This window comes from Podarcis cretensis (genome assembly GCF_951804945.1).
Source record: "Podarcis cretensis genome assembly, chromosome: 10".
In the NCBI taxonomy this organism is placed as follows: domain Eukaryota; kingdom Metazoa; phylum Chordata; class Lepidosauria; order Squamata; family Lacertidae; genus Podarcis; species Podarcis cretensis.
The window spans coordinates 37,964,108-37,977,472 of record NC_137179.1 but is presented as its reverse complement, the minus strand read 5'-3'; the positions used below and the strand labels follow the sequence as shown (position 1 = coordinate 37,977,472).

At 42.2% G+C, this 13,365-nt stretch overlaps 1 long non-coding RNA gene across 7 annotated transcripts in view; it reads left to right on the top strand.

The window, feature by feature from the left end:
* The window catches only part of LOC307225574, a 196,414-nt gene that overhangs the window by 84,223 nt on the left and 98,826 nt on the right, over positions 1-13,365 (top strand). For all 7 annotated transcript variants that reach the window (XR_013843074.1, XR_013843075.1, XR_013843076.1 and 4 more), the window contains exon 4: positions 5,236-5,328. This is a non-coding gene — a long non-coding RNA (uncharacterized lncRNA). The remainder of the gene's footprint in view (positions 1-5,235; positions 5,329-13,365) is intronic.

Sequence of the window (13,365 nt, the reverse complement as noted above, 5' to 3'; positions counted from 1 at the left end):
AACCTTTTTCAGCGGTGGGCCAGTCCACCGTCCCTCAGACCTTGCAGGGGGGGCAGACTATATTTTTGGGGGGAGGGAAATGAACGAATTCCTATGCCCCGCAAATAACCCAGAGATGCATTTTAAATAAAAGCACACATTCTACTCATGTAAAAACATGCTGATTCCTGGACCATCGGCGGGTTGGATTGAGAAGGTGATTGGGCCGCATCCGGCCCCCGGGCCTTAGGTTGCCTACCCCTGGTTTGCTGTATCTAAAAATTGGCTGAACCATCCCAACTTTCCTTTTCTTTTTTGGCAATGTGTGGGCCATGAGGCAAAAAGAAAATGCCCTCAGAGTTTAGGAGTAGGAGACTTAAGTGTTTTGACAAGGTAGTCAACAGAGGGGGGCCCCATCCTTTTTTACACTTCTTAAAGAGCTTTTTTTAAAACCCAAAAACTGTTAGTGGCAGTAAAACTCTCTAAAGCCTCTTGAGTTGTGTTTCCTGTGCCAGAATGCCCATTAAAGCATTGGTTTGTTGTGATTAAACTGTTTTTCCCTGGGGGGAAAAGGATGGTTTCACCCTGGCTTTAAAAAAAATGTAAGTGAACGGTTCCTTGACCACCTCATCAGGAAACTGTGATATGTCAAACCCGCCATGAGAACGTGTGTGAAATTCACCACTGCCACCCGAAAGCAGTAATTCCATGAGGGAAATGCATTGTAGGTAGCCTACAGAGGTAAAATAAATGCATACTTGAATGCTTTTACCTTTACTACTGGAATGCTAGGGAAATCTTTCTATTATTGATCGGTTCTTTGAGGCTGTTACACAAAAATGTTAGATGAAACACAACTCCTGGCTTAGCTGATTGGTAAACAACAACAAAAATGTGTTCAGAAGGACCAAATTATTTCAAGTTTTCCTGTGTACAGTACATGAAAGCTATTAGATAACTTTTTTGCTGTATTTATTCTGATCTCTTGGCGGCCAGAATGATTGATGGTTACCAAAGAAGCTATCCATTTTGCTGACAATTGCAGTGTTGGTTAAACCCTTGGCATCATTGGCTAGTACTTTTTGCAATTCAGCTACTGTCTTGAGTATTATTAGAAACCATTATTTTGTGAAATACAGTATTTTGTAAAGTACAGTACAAAATGCACATGCAAACATACAGTAGCTTCCAGTGGGAAGGATCCATATATAGACTTCCACAGAAATGTTAAGAGCAGGTCAGCTGGGGGTCTAATGTTGATCCTCTTGTTTGCATTTCTAAAGTAATTCATATCAAGTGGAAAGGTGTGCAGCAACTCATTTGTAGCTAGACCTGTCTTTTACATGTAAAACTGTCCTGCCACTTACATGGGAATGAATATTCTTCAGGAACTTGGAAACAACACATTTCTCACTGTTATGTGCTGCTTCTTTCATTCTGAGTAGGATTGTAGCCCTATTCACAAACTGGGCGAACTGTACAATAAAGGTACCATGGGTTTGTGCCCACACCACCCACCACTGAGCCTAGCTCATTTAAATCAGAAGAATATAAAGGGCAAGAAATTTGTCTTGTACACACTGAGGGCAGATCCATACCATACATTTAAAGCACATTCAACACACATTTAAAACTTGCAACTTTCCCCCAAAGAAACCTTTTGTTTGTTAAAGGTACTGTAAATGTTAGGTCTGTATGAGGGGTATGGTCTTCAGTTCTCATAACTGTTTGACGGAAGTCGTGTGATTTAAATGTGTGTTTGATTTGCTTTAAATGCATAATGTTGGATCTGTTCACAGAGTCTGATTAGGGGAAACCTGAAATGTCTTGCTTGAAAGCTTTCAAGTTGCGATGGGGAGTGAATTTTAGAGGATCCCTAATTTTGAAGGGAGGTGGGCGATTTGCAGGTTGAGCAAAATTATTTGAAAAGTTTAGTGGTGATGGCAGTCTATATCTTATCTATCTATCTATCTATCTATCATCTATCTATCTATCTATCTATCTATCTATCTATCTATCTATCATCTATCTATCTATCTATCTATCTATCTATCTATATCTATCTATCTATCTATCTATCTATCTATATCTATCATCTATCTGTCATCTCCTTCCGTCCTTCCGCCACCACAGGCAATAGAGGCAGAGCTCTTCTTCAAAGAGGTGGCAATCAGTAATGGCTGCCATCCCCCCTACCTCTCTCAAATGCCATTGAGAGTTTTTTGTGTATTTTTTTGGTGAGAAGGCAGATCTATTAAGCTGTGCTAAAACATCTGCAGCTGCTACCAATTGTAGCCTCATGAGCTTATGAAAGAATTCCCCCCCCCAAAAAAAAACCCCACATCCACCATTTGCTGCCTATGAATGGGATAGAAAAGGGCAGAGTTTAGCTCAGCTCTGTGTGTACAATTGTTACCCCCTCATCTTTGCAGCTGGGTGGTGTTAGAATATAGTGGACATGCCCATAAACCAACTTCCTCTGGTAGGGGGACTTTGCATCAGAGAAGCCCCCATTACTGCAGTGGAAAACACAGCTGATGGAATATTACTGCTGGCAGGGCTTGTTTTTATAGGGAACTCACAGGAACTTAGTTCCAGCACCTCTCAGGTGGGCACAATTGCCATTCTAAGAGAATGAGGGAGCTGTTCATGGTGAATTTCAGCAACTCTTTTTCTAGAAAAATGGCACTGACTATTGGCAGTGTTTTACTTACTGTTTGAAACAATTGTCTTCCCTGGCTGGCAGCAGCTCTCCAAGTTGTCATATACAGAACTTTCTCAGCCCTGTTCCCTGGGGTCTTTTAATCTGGAAACACTGGAGCTTTCTGCATGCAAAAAGGGTGCTCTACCACTGCATTGTAGCCTCTCCTCTTCATGTATTCTGCTTATCCCAATTGATGCCAATGTTTAACATTTATTCCAGTAATGTACCGTAAATATTTGAACTGCGAAGCTTTCTGTTTTAATATTCCAAATGAAGTAGAGCATTTCAACCAAATACAAGCTCATAAAAATGTCAGTTTCATTAGAATTTAGAGTCAGCATGCACGGTACACAGAAAATTAAGAATTTTTGTGACCATGATTTCTGCTAGTTTCCAGGAGCAGCCAATGAGGTTGTGCAGACCGATGTAAGCAGTAGGAATAAATGGCCACTGCTAAGTCAAGTCATGAGTGATGACCAAATGGGTGAGGGGTCTGGTGCCCATATTGGAAGGAGAAGCAAGATACCAAGGGAAGCAGAGGTTGTATAAAGTCATGGAAGCACATAACTGCTGAGAAGTAGGAAATTTGAGTAAGGGCTGTTGATGTCAACATTGCACTGAGCACTCCTACCAGCTGCACATCAGCATGGTGCTTAGTTTTTCCAGCTTCCTTCTGCTTCTACTTTTATCTTGCATCTCCTGCTAGGTAATAGGTTCCTTTCCCTCTTTTGGTTGCCCTCAGCAGCAGCAGGTTATTGCTGTTTCTTAGCCTTTCAGTGCAACACTTGCCAGCTGCTGCTCGGGACAGCTAATTCTCCAGACAACATTCAGAAAGTCTGTTATTGATGTTCATCGCTGGTCTGTTAGCATATCCTCGTCATTTGGGTTGGTGGAGATGGCTGTTTCCCATTAATTGACTAGAGGAAAAGAGAAATGATTAACTTAGTTTTAATACACTTCCCAGAAAACGAATATATCTATAACATTTGTCCTGGGACCACACATTTCTTCACAATCTGTTTCTGATACATTTGGGCTTCCTATGAGCGATTTCCAAAGGAAGTAGGCACATTCTCCTTACTCATAGTTCCATTCATGGACTATAAGACACACAACCCCCCCCCCCTTTACCATCGGACGCTACACAAAAGAAATAGGTAAAATATGTGGCATTTAAATTCAAAGCTTTCTTTTTAGTAGACCATTTAAGCTAAATCTGCCACATTGCCATGTTTTTCATTACCTTGCTTGCTTTTTCCAAGGCGTTGAGTCCATAATTTCATAAACATAAGGAAACTAAAATATTTTGGCTCAGCATTTATAGAAGACATGAGCCATTAATTGTGTGATGCTGTTATTTACCCTTGAGAGTTTCAATATATATTGTATCATAGAGATCAGGTGAGTCAGAATTTGTTTGGGAAGGCATTCTCCATCAGTCCCATGGTCCTAGCAGGAAGTGATGTTTGTGAGCATGCAGTGGAATTTCATTCTAGTTAACAACAGTGGAGCTTATGTCTCCAGTGAACCCTCCCCACCAGCTTTTCACTTTCTCAAGATTAAATATTTTGCTGGGTGGGGGATTGACAGTGAACCAGGGGAACATTTCTTCATTCCTTATTTCTGTTTAAGAAAGCTGAGAAAGAAGGGGTAGATTTCTTGGGCGGGGGGTAGGAACATAAACTGAATCAAGCTGAGGCGAGTTCACTCATTGCTAATATTCAATATCAAATTCTGCTTTCAGGTGATTCATTTGGGTTTTTTGATGCTATGATATTATTAAAATGATACCATTGCAACTGTTAGAGGATATAGGACTCCTGTAATAGGAGCATGTAAGCAGAGCCTGCTGGATCAGGCCAAAAGTCCAGCTAGTCTAACATCCTGTTCTCCCAGTGGCCAACCCAATGCCTATGGGAAGCCTGAAAGCTTGGCCTGAGCTTGAGAGCACTCTCCCAGCAACAACCATGCAAAGGCATGCTGCTTCCAACAGTGAAGGCAGAACATAGCCACTGTGGTTGGTAGCCAGTGGTAGCCTTGACAGCCATGAATCTGTCTGATCATCTTGTAAAGCCATCCAATATGGTGGCTATTGTTACTTCTTGTGGGAGCAAATCCCATAGTATAACTATGGACTGTGTGAATAAATGATTTCTTTTGTCTGTTTCTGAAACTTCCAACATTCAGGTTAATTGAATATCCTTGAATTCTGATATTATAAGAGAGGAAGAAAAACTTTTCTCTGTCTGCTTTATGCACACAGAGGAAACAGCCTAAACTGGGGGTCTCAGCCAAAAGTACTTATTGTTTTTGTGAATGTGAATGCTCGGCAGCGTCAAACAGCCTGAGGAAAGAACCAAAGGAGTGACATAGTGCTAAGAGCTTTGGAATGCTGGGGGTGGGGAGAGAGAACAACTTTCTTCTGGAGAGACTGGGAGGTGAAGTGAGAGAAAGGAAAGGTGGCTGAGGAGAAGAAAATAAGTTCAATCTAAGTGGAAGGAGAAATCATAATCTTTACACTAATACATACATGTTTTCGTACGCATTGCTAGGCTGGAGGACTGCATTGCAAGATTTGGAGCAGTGTGAATTTCAAAGAATGGCCCTGTTTCAGTTTGCACATCATTCTGGAAAGTGTGGACTAGGTAAGTTCACCTTTAAATGTGTACTGAATCAAATGGTTACCTGATATCTGTTTCCTGCTGACTCTGGTCTTGGCCATGCCATCATCTGCGTGTTTACGTGGTGTGTGAAAGGATTCTACATGCATACAGATGTAAGCACATGAAATTTCTCCATACAAGGGACCCCATTGGTCCAAGAAGTCCATGTGTAGAGCTTCCTCACATACCCAATGCCCAGATGACCAGGCACATCACCACCAGGTGCATGGGTAGAGGAAGATGAAGCTAATCTTCACAGCCCCACAATACCACTCATATATATTTTTCAGGCACATTTGAATTCCCCTTACATGATCCTTGCTTGGCTTAACCATGTGACCAAAATGTAGTAATTCAAAGCAAGAATGATGCTGTGCCCCTGTTAATCAGTGACCACAGCAAGCCTCAATGAGAGCCTCTAAACCAAGGGAAGGAGGGCTGGGAAAGTTTACTCTACTTGAGGAAAGGAGGAAAGAATTCAGGCAAGATGGTGGCCCATCCTTTTAATGGAAGCAAGCACTCTCTCCTGAGATTTTGCTAGGCTGCATGAGATGCAGGGGCCCCAAGATCTTGCAAGAAAATAAAACCCCTCCTATTCAACCATGGTGGCAGCATCAGATGTTGCAGATGTTGTGAGCAGTATGTTATCATTGTAAGCTAGAACTGAGAAGCATGAAAATGAGTGATTGTGCAGGGGTGTGGTATAGCGACCAGCAGACTAAGATGCATGGCAATGGATTTATGGGTGTTGATCCCAATTTAGGACCTAGTGGTTTCCAGTTTGTAACCCTTTGCTTGACACTTGGCTAAGAATTAGTATTTTGTCGAGTGCACTGAATTCTGTTTGCCTCTTCTGCTCAAACTGAGAAAAGTATTACAATGGAAGATGGATTTCCCTGACGGCATATTTTTAGTTGTACAAGTACGAGCCTGAAGCTAAGCTGACCGTGATCCAGAGAAATGTTAACACATACCTTATGATAAGGCTGTTTGAGGAACTGACCTAATCCATACCTCCTGGACTACTTTACATGCTACCTTACAGACATATGCATATTATGGATGTATTTAAAAGTGTATCACAATAAAATGTTAATCATTCATGAAATGAAGCTTCAGACATGATAATGAAGCAAGAGGAAAAAGAAATAGAAGGAGAAAAAGCTCTAGGATGTTTATTCTAATTTGTGTAATCATTGTGGATGTTTCCCAGGATCCAGCCTATTGCTTGTGTGGCAAGGAAAGTAACAGGACTGTGTAGTTTATTGCCTTGTGACATGGACTTTCCTCATATTTCCAAGAGCAGCCCTGCTTTTTCAGAGTTTGCATGTGCACTTTAGACTCCTAACACAGAGACTTAGAGGAGCCGTTCCTCCCCAACATTCTGGTCACATTGCCTTCTTCATTAGTCCAGCATTCTTTCATCTTGTACTTCTTGGATTTTTTTTGTAAAGAATGTCATGAAGTGACTTGCTAAAAATGCATTAAGGGCCCCTTTAAGGAGATGTTGTGTTATCCCATATTAGGGAATGTACTCCAAGATCCTATTCAGAAAATACATATTTTTCAGATAATAGTTTGCAATGAAATTAATTGCCTGTGCCAATCTACAGTAGAGTGGTTTGTGCATTTGATTTATTTATCACCTAACATTACAGTATCAATGTGACTTGCACTGAAAGCAGGCAAACTTCAATATCAATGTGACATATAAGAAATATAACACAGCTGTACCACTTCAAATGATCACACAGGAAAAAAGCTGCCTACCCTAACAACCTTAAGCATAATTACTAATAAAAAAATTTAATTAAACCTCTCCATCTTCACACCTTTTCATTCTCCCCCAAATACTGTCACACAGTCCCAGTATCACAGAGTTCCAGTTCAAATGGTTTTTTAAAAGGCAATCCATATTGGTTACGCCACTGTAGTGAAGTTTAGGTCCTCTAGTGAAGTTTTGTCCTGTAATCTCACAAGGGTGGGAGATCTGATGAAACATAAGCTATACTCAGTTTGATTCTTTTCTGTTATGTCAAGCCACTCCAAATTTCAGAGAGAGCAGGAGATGAACCATATCCCAAATATAGAATCATAGAATCATAGAATCATAGAGTTGGAAGAGACCACAAGGGCCATCGAGTCCAACCCCCTGCCAAGCAGGAAACACCATCAGAGCACTCCTGACATATGGTTGTCAAGCCTCTGCTTAAAGACCTCCAAAGAAGGAGACTGCACCACACTCCTTGGCAGCAAATTCCACTGTCGAACAGCTCTTACTGTCAGGAAGTTCTTCCTAATGTTTAGGTGGAATCTTTTTTCTTGTAGTTTGGAACCATTGCTCCGTGTCCGCTTCTCTGGAGCAGCAGAAAACAACCTTTCTCCCTCCTCTATGTGACATCCTTTTATATATTTGAACATGGCTATCATATCACCCCTTAACCTCCTCTTCTCCAGGCTAAACATGCCCAGCTCCCTTAGCCGTTCCTCATAAGGCATCGTTTCCAGGCCTTTGACCATTTTGGTTGCCCTCCTCTGGACACGTTCCAGTTTGTCAGTGTCCTTCTTGAACTGTGGTGCCCAGAACTGGACACAGTACTCCAGGTGAGGTCTGACCAGAGCAGAATACAGTGGCACTATTACTTCCCTTGATCTAGATGCTATACTCCTATTCATGCAGCCCAGAATTGCATTGGCTTTTTTAGCTGCCGCGTCACACTGTTGGCTCATGTCAATTTTGTGGTCAACCAAGACTCCTAGATCCTTTTCACATGTACTGCTCTCAAGCCAGGTGTCACCCATCTTGTATTTGTGCCTCTCATTTTTTTTGCCCAAGTGCAATACTTTACATTTCTCCCTGTTAAAATTCATCTTGTTTGTTTTGGCCCAGTTCTCTAATCTGTCAAGGTCGTTTTGAAGTGTGATCCTGTCCTCTGGGGTGTTAGCCACCCCTCCCAGTTTGGTGTCATCTGCAAATTTGATCAGGATGCCCTTGAGTCCATCATCCAAGTCGTTGATAAAGATGTTGAATAAGACTGGGCCCAAGACAGAACCCTGTGGCACCCCACTAGTCACTCTTCTCCAGGATGAAGAGGAACCATTGATGAGCACCCTTTGGGTTCGGTCAGTCAGCCAGTTACAAATCCACTGAGTGGTAGCATAGTCAAGACCGCATTTTACCAGCTTCTTTACAAGAATATCAAGGGGCACCTTGTCAAATGCCTTGCTGAAATCAAGGTAGGCTACATCCACTACGTTCCCTTCATCTACCAGGCTTGTAATTCTGTCAAAAAACGAGATCAGGTTAGTCTGACATGACTTATTTTTCAGAAATCCATGCTGACTATTGGTGATCACAGTATTCCTTTCTAGGTGCTCACAGACTGTTTGCTTAATGATCCGCTCCAGAATCTTCCCTGGTATTGATGTCAGACTGACTGGGTGGTAATTATTTGGGTCCTCTCTTTTCCCCTTTTTGAAAATAGGGACAACATTTGCCCTCCTCCAGTCTGCCGGGACTTTGCCTGTTCTCCAGGAATTCTCTTTTTTTTTTTTTTTCCACTTGGCATCTGATTTTTTTTTTATAAATATTTATTGAGATTTTTTAAAATACAAAATGCAAAAATAATAAACAATATAACATGAATCATAACACATTTTTCAGAACTTCTTTGGACTCCCTCACGTCTCCCACTCCCACTTACATCGTTATAAATTTTTCCCAGCAATTTATCATCTTGTTTATATTCTTAAATTTTGTTCAGTTAATTTAATCTATTCTCCACAAATTTTATATTTCCCTCAATCTCACTTATCGTCAATTTCAAATCTAATTCAGTGGTAGGCAATTATTCATGATCTAGCATCCTTCTTAGCCTTCAACCAAATTACAATACTTTTGTAGATAAATCTTGAATTTCTTCCAGTCTTCTTCAACCCTCTCTTCTCCCAGGTCTCGAATTCTGCCAGTCATCTCGGCCAGTTGCATATAGTCCATCAGCTGCATCTGCCACTCTTCCAGTGTGGGTAGATCTTGAGTTTTCCAACTCTTGGCAATGAGTATCCTTGCTGCCGTTGTTGCATACATAAAAAATGTTCGGTCCTTCTTTAACACCTTCTGGCCGACAATGCCCAGAAGGAAGGCCTCTGGTTTCTTAGTGAAGGTATACTTAAATACCTTTTTCAACTCATTATAAATCATTTCCCAGAAGGCCTTCACTCTAGGGCAAGTCCACCAGAGGTGAAAGAATGTTCCTTCATGTTCTTTACATTTCCAACATTTATTATCAGACAAATGGTATATTTTGGCAAGTTTAACTGGGGTCATGTACCATCTATATATCATTTTCATTACATTTTCCTTCAAAGCATTACATGCAGTGAAGTTCAGCCCGGTGGTCCACAACCTTTCCCAGTCCTCAAACATAATATTATGCCCAATATCCTGAGCCCACTTTATCATAACCGATTTAACCATTTCGTCTTGTGTATTCCATTTCAGCAGCAAGTTATACATTCTTGATAATACCTTAGTTTTTGGTTCTAACAATTCTGTTTCCAACTTCGATTTCTCCACCTGGAACCCTACCTTTTTGTCATTTTTAAAAACTTCTTTAATCTGAGCGTAATGTAACCAGTCTCGCACTTTATCCTTCATTTTCTCCAAACTCTGCAATTTCCAATTGTCTCCGTCTTTTTCTAATATTTCCCAATATTTTGGCCAGTTGGCCTCCATATTGGGTCTTTTTCGGGCCTTAGCTTCCAGAGGTGAAAGCCACCTCGGAGTTTTATTTTCCAATAAGTCTTTGTATTTTGTCCAGACTTTAAAATCTGCTTTCCTGACAATATGGTTCTTAAAGACCTTATTAATCTTAACCTTATCGTACCATAGATATGCATGCCAACCAAAGGCATTGTTAAACCCTTCCAAATCCAATACGTCAGTGTCTTCGAGAAGTAGCCAGTCTTTTAGCCAGCAAAAGGCTGCGGCTTCATAATACAACTTTAGGTCTGGCAGGGCAAAGCCCCCTCTTTCTTTCGCATCAGTTAGTATCTTAAACTTAATTCTGGGCTTTTTGCCCTGCCAGACAAATCTAGATATATCTCTCCATGCTGACTATTGGTGATCACAGTATTCCTTTCTAGGTGCTCACAGACTGTTTGCTTAATGATCCGCTCCAGAATCTTCCCTGGTATTGATGTCAGACTGACTGGGTGGTAATTATTTGGGTCCTCTCTTTTCCCCTTTTTGAAAATAGGGACAACATTTGCCCTCCTCCAGTCTGCCGGGACTTTGCCTGTTCTCCAGGAATTCTCAAAGATGACTGCCAGTGGTTCTGAGATCACATCTGCCAGTTCTTTTAATACTCTTGGATGCAGTTCATCTGGCCCTGGAGACTTGAATACATCTAAACTAGCCAAGTATTCTTGTACTATCTCCTTAGTTATTCTGGGCTGTGTTTCCTCTGCTGAATCATTTGCTCCAAATTCTTCAGGTCGGGCATTGTTTTCTTTATCGGAGAAGACTGAGGAAAGAAGGCATTGAGGAGTTCAGCCCTTTCTGTGTCCCCTGTTTGCATTTCACCATCTTCTCCTCTGAGTGACCCCACTGTTTCTTTGTTCTTCCTTTTGCTACGAACATACCCATAAAAGCCTTTTTTGTTGCTTTTAACCTCTCTAGCAAGCCTGAATTCATTCTGTGCTTTAGCTTTTCTGACTTTGTGTCTACACGTGCTGGCTATTTGTTTGAATTCCTCTTTGGTGGTTTCCCCCCTTTTCCATTTTTTGTACACATCCTTTTTTAATCTTAACTCAGTTAAAAGTTCTTTAGATAGCCACCCTGGCTTCTTTAGGCACCTTCCATGTTTCCGTCTCATTGGTATTGCCTGAAGTTGTGCTTTTACTATCTCCCTCTTAACAAACTCCCAGCCATCATGAACTCCCTTTCCTTTTAGTATTACTGTCCATGGGATCTCACCCAGCACTTCCCTAAGTTTTATGAAGTCGGCTTTCTTAAAGTCAAGAAATTGAGTCCTAGTATGCTTGGCTGCTCCTTTCCGCTGTATAGTAAACTTCAGAAGAGCATGATCACTCGCGCCTAATGATCCTTCCACTTCTACCCCACTAACCAGGTCATCAACATTGGTTAGGACCAGATCTAAAATGGCTGTTCCTCTTGTTGCTTCTCCCACTTTCTGGACAATGAAGTTGTCTGCAAGGCCAGTGAGGAATCTGTTTGACCTTATGCTCTTGGCTGAGTTTGACATCCAGCAAATATCCGGGTAATTGAAGTCCCCCATTACTACTATCTCCCTTCCTTTTGCATGCTTGGCCATCTGTTCCAGGAAGGCATCATCTATGTCCTCCGTTTGGCTTGGGGATCTATAGTAAACTCCCACAATGAGGTCCCTGTTATTCACCTCTCCCTTAATTTTGACCCAAATGCTCTCACTTTGGCTTTGAGGTTCTAAATCTTGGATCTCTTCACAGGTATACACATCCCTGACATATAACGCCACTCCTCCTCCTTTCTTGTCTGGTCTGTTTCTCTGAAATAGATTGTAACCCTCCATTATTACATTCCAGTCGTGGGACTTATCCCACCAGGTTTCAGTGATGCCTATTATGTCATATTTAGTTTGCTGTACCAAGAGCTCAAGCTCATCTTGTTTATTACCCATGCTTTGCGCATTAGTGTACAGACATTGAAGTCCATTAATCATTCCCCCGTGTCTCTTATTTAAGGATTTTTTCCTCCCACCACTAGGTCTGCGTGCTGTTTGCTCCATTTGGTCTGTGACATTTGGATGATCATGTTCATCAATTGATAGACTCCTACCTTCAGGAGCACTGTCTTCCTCCCCCACATTAGTCAGTTTAAAGCCCTCCTGATGAGGTGTCTGAGATTTTTGGCAAAAACATTCCTCCCAACCGTTGTGAGGTGCAGCCCATCGCTTGCCAGAAGTCCATCTTCAAGAAACTGCAGTCCGTGATCTAAGAATCCAAACCGTTCCTGTTTACACCATTTGCGAAGCCAGCTGTTCACTTCCACTATTTTTCTCTCTCTCCCTGGGCCACGTCGTTCAACTGGGAGGACAGATGAGATGACAATTTGTGCATTTAATTGCTTCAATTTCCTGCCCAGAGCCTCATAGTCTCTTTTGATCTTCTGGAGGCTATTGCTTGCAGTGTCATTGGTTCCCACATGAACCAAGAGGAAGGGGTATTTGTCAGTGGGTTTTATGATTCCTTGTAGTCGTTCAGTTACATCTTGGATCTTAGCCCCGGGGAGACAGCACACTTCCTGAGACATCTTGTCAGGCCCACAGATCACTGCTTCTGTTCCCCTCAGTAGGGAATCCCCTATCACCACTACACGCCTCCTCTTAGGTTTGGTCGGGGTTCTTCCGTGATCTGTCTGTTCCAAGGTCGCCTGCACATTCCCTGAGGACTGACTTTGCTGCTCGTCTTCATATACCTGATCGACTGTAACGAGGGAGAGATCCTCAAATGGAGTCTGCTCTTCGTCTTCCATTCTAGGGGAGAGGACCTCAAAGCGACTGTGTATTTCTAAACAATCAGAGCGAACCCTGGGCCTCCTACTTCTTTGAGTCACGTTTCTCCATATATCTGGCTCCTGTGTTGGTGAACTAGCCTCCTTCTCAGGGGAGTCCCCTGTCTCCTCCTTGGTGGAGACGGTGTGCTCTGTTGCTTCCAAGAAGAGCTCCAGCTCTCTAATTCTTTGGAGCGTAGCCACACGTTCCTCCAGTTGCTGGACTTTGTCTTTTAAGAGGGCAATCAACATGCAATTGCTGCAGGTAAAGCTGCCTGCAACCTTTGGCAAGATGGCAAACATTGTGCAGGAACCGCAGGCGACTGCAGCTGTTCCCTCACTCTCCATCTTGAGAACGTGTCGTTGGGGCTGGCTACAGTGGTCCTCCACCATAAGAAGCGTGCAGACAGGACAAGTAACTCCCCCCCCAAAAACCCTAGGTCTCCCCCAACAAACTTTTGAGACTA